The following is a 4,086-nucleotide window of genomic DNA, read 5'->3' as shown; positions in this document are numbered from 1 at the left end:
GGGGTGGGGCTGGGGTGGCAGGAGGAAGGCAGCCCCAAAACCTGGGGCGGGGCTCGGACGGCAGGAGGAAGGCAGCCCCAAAAGGACAAGGGAAGGACTGAAGGATTGGGCTGCCTCCCCCTCCTCTTGGGCAACAGGAAGGTACTGGAGACAGTAGGATTTGGGGTGTCAAGGAGGGGCCCTGTGATGTCATTTCCACCTCCTAATTGTACAAGGGGGGAAGTGGAGCCCCAGCAAGCTGCAGTAATGATTCTGGTGGGAAAATGCTTACTAAGCACCGTCTCGCTGAATCCTCCCTACCCCATGAGGTAGGTGTATTTTCCACGTCTGATAAGAAGGAAGCTGAGGCCAGGCACGGTGGCTCACGCCTGTAATCTCAGTACTTTGGGAGGCCAAGGTGGGTGGATCACTTGAGGTTAGGAGTTCAAGACCAGCCTGGCCAACATGGTGAAACCCTGTCTCTACTAAAAATACAAAAATTAGCTGGGTGTGGTGATGCGTGTCTGTGATCCTGGCTACTTGGGAGGCTGAGGTGGGAGGATTGCTTGAACCAGGAAGGTGGAGGTTGCAGTGACCTGAGACTGCGCCACTGCACTCCAGTCTGGGCCCAGATAAAGTAAAGTAAATTTATTCATCCAAGGCTCCTCAGTGTGGCAGAGTTGGGAGTCCAGCTCAGGCCTGGCCACAGGCCTATCTGTTTCTATTTCCCCTGATGGCCCACTGAGAAGAGTGGAAATGTTTTAGGGTGTTTAATTCAAGTATTTCTTGAACATCTATCTGTTCAAAAGTAATGTGTACAGAGCATATGCTGCGCGCCAGGCCGCAGTGTGCAGGGTGTGCCTCATATGATATCTCATTCGATTATGATGGGGCCTTGAGCAGGGGCAAGGGTGGGAGAGTGGCACGTACCTGGGCCTGGAAGGATGGGAGGTTGTCCTTGTAGGTGGGGATGGAGGGAAACGGTACACAGGTGGTGTTCCAGCCTCATGGCTCTAGGACTGAATATGCATCTGAATTACCTGGGACTTTGTGCATGTGCAGATCCTGGGCCCCGGCTGAGAGAGGCTGATTTTGAAGTCTGAGAGACACTCAGAAATCTGCACTATAACAGGCTTCCTGGGGGATGCTGATGCAGGGTGTCTGTGGATCACACCCAGAAACTGATCTGTGTGTCAATTCCACAGCAGGGTTTCTTACTGTGCTCCACACACCCAATTGTCTTCCTTACCCAGTGCCAAAACAAAATCCAAACAATAACAAAAAACCTGTGAATTGATTTCACCACACTGGCTGATTCGAAACAAAGCAAAACTGATTTCCTAGAATATGAAATAAACAGAACTTAGTAATGAGGCCCCTCCTGTGGGTGAGCCATAATGCACAGTCCGCCCCTTTCCACTAGGGGGCATGGTCCACCTCAAAAATTTTAGTGGCAAAAATTTGCAACCTAAAAACTCATTTTACAGCGGGGAGTCCCCTTGCTTTGTGGTTGAAAGTGGAGCTGTACATCCTGGGAGAGGCTCTGTTTATCCAAACGTCCACAGTATGCACATCATAAAATCTCTGAACTTGAGAAGTGTTAGTCTTGAGACAAAAATTCTTAAGATAATTTTACAAGCTTTTCTTACAAGGGAGAAATTCGTAGAGATTCAAGGGAGAACTTGAGTTTTAAAGCCCAAAGTCCCAATGCCCAAAGCCGTGGCCATGAGCACTGGTTAACGAAACATCTTATGTGCCATGTCTGAAACATCTCGTTCACTTCTCCCGATGCCCACCTTCTGGCTCACCTCCTAGCCCCTCCCCTCCAACAGGGGAGATGGCCCTGGACTCATTTGGTGCACACCAAGTCTTTCGGGTTCTAGAGTTCAACTGACCTGGGTTTGAGTCTCAGCTCTGCTCCTTACCAGCTGTATGGCCTTAGGCAAGCCATCTAACCTCTCTGAGCCACCGAGACTGATCTGAGATAGGCAATCAAACTCATGGTAAGAATTAAATAAGTTGATGTGATTTGTACAGCACCTACCACATAATACGTGCTTTATACAATTTATTCCTTATTGTTTCACCCTTATTGCTTGGAGTCAGGTAGTACTTGTTGAAGGTCAAAACAGTGGCTGTGCGATCTTGGGCCAGTCCCTTTTCTTTCTCTGGGCCTACTTCCCTTTATGCAAAATGAAAAGGTTGACCCAAGTGCTCTCTGCAGGCTGCAATCATCAGATTCTCAAATTCTGTGATCACGGAAAAACAGATGTGAGTGGTTGAGCCTGTGAACCAGAAGGAGGAGGATCTGGGGAAAGGAACTGTTTTATTTTCCCGTGGGCTCATCAGAAAAGGAATGAATTGGAAAGAGTAGGAGAAGGTTTTTCCTCACCGCTCTTTAGAGAGTTTTGCATCCTGGAGACTGGTGCATCTTGTAATACCAGGGAGGAGAGAGTTTGTTCTTGCTCTTGTAAGCCTTGGCTACTGTTTGGGGTTCGCCAAGCTGTTGGGGAGAAGAGTGAGCTTCCCAGGAATGACCTGGATACCAGAAGTCCCAGGCCCTGCTTGCACATGGGGGTAGATGTAGGTTATGGGGGATTGGGCCTCTGGGCCCTGAGGCCTTGAGAGCTGGGGGGTGTAGAAGGAGGTTCTCCTGGAGGAGAGAGAGACAGAAGAAACCTCTGTGAGACAGACGCTGAGGGCAGCACCAGCCAACAGAACTTTCTGCAATGATGGGAATGTCCCATATCCGCTCCATCCGATGTGGTATCCGATGTGGTATCTGATGTGGTAGCCATTAGCCATGAGTGGCCTTTGAGCACTTCAAATGTGGCTGGAGCAAACTGAGAAACTGAGTTTTCAATTTTATTTCATTTTAATTCATTTAAATTTAAGTTGCCATAAGCTTAAGTAGAAGAAGCAAGGTAACAACAGCACCCAACATGAAACCAGAACTGGATGCTTCCTGGCTTTGCAGACTCTCTAGGGTTCCAAGCCTCTCAGTCTCTTCCCAGGCCCATGACTGAGGCTCAGCCTGAGGCTGCCTCAGACTTCTTTCTGGGAAAAGTCGTGCTGCGGAAAAGGAAGGTTCCCATGCTGGGGAAGCGGAGCTCAGCTCTGTATTGATATTATTCTTATCTTGCTCCTTCTACTTGTGCTAACCACTTAAATTTAAATAAACTAAAATGAAATAAAATTTAAAATTTCACTCTTAGTCACTCTAGCCATGTTTCTTTCTTTCTTTTTTTTTTTTTTAACTCCTCCTTGCAGGGGAGCTCTAACTCACAGGCTGTGCGCCCAGAGTCCGCCAAGCCGCATTTCATGTGCTCTGTGGACTCAATGGCTAGTGGCTGCCCTGTGGGCATGGCAGATGTAGGACAAAGGGCTCCTATGGCTGCTCCTCATGACTTTGAGCTTTGTGACTTTGAATGAGTCATGTGACCTTTGTGCTTTCATTCCTTTACTTTACTCACGCCACAGATTGACAGCGAGCTGCTGCAGCCCAGGCTTCGGGTGAGGCTGTGAAGGTGAACAAAACACACAGTCTCTGCCATCTCAGAGCCCACAGTGTGTGGGGAAAGACAGTTATTAGTGGAATATGCGCTAAAGAATGCCTGGGTGCCCTGAAGAGCACAGTTGCCTGGAGCACAGTTTCCAGATAGCATAAAGCAAAGAAAGCTGATCTAGATCCTGGTGTGGGGGTCAAGGCCCAAGGAGTGCCCTCCCAGGGGAAGCAATGCTTATGCAGAGAGCCGAAGTCGGAGTGGGAATTGAAACAGGTTTAGGTGTAACTCACCTCTAGTTACATACCCCAGAGAAAATGAAAATGTATGCCCACCCAGAAATGTGAACACGAATGTTCGTAGCAGCATTATTCACAATAGGCAAAACAGTGGAAGTTAGCCAGGAGTGATGGCGTGCACCTGCAAAAGGGGTGAGGCGCCTGTAGAAAGGGGGTTGGCGCATGCCTGTAGTCCCAGCTGCTTGGGAGGCTGAGGTGGGAGGATCACTTGAGCCCAGGAAGTGGAGTCTGCAGTGACCCATGATCATACTGGACTCCAGCCTGGGTGACAGAATGAGACCATCCTTTACCAAAAAAAAAAAAAA

This window comes from Hylobates moloch, unplaced genomic scaffold (genome assembly GCF_009828535.3).
Source record: "Hylobates moloch isolate HMO894 unplaced genomic scaffold, HMol_V3 SCAFFOLD_3, whole genome shotgun sequence".
NCBI classification, from domain to species: Eukaryota; Metazoa; Chordata; class Mammalia; order Primates; family Hylobatidae; genus Hylobates; species Hylobates moloch.
This window is presented reverse-complemented; position numbering follows the sequence as displayed.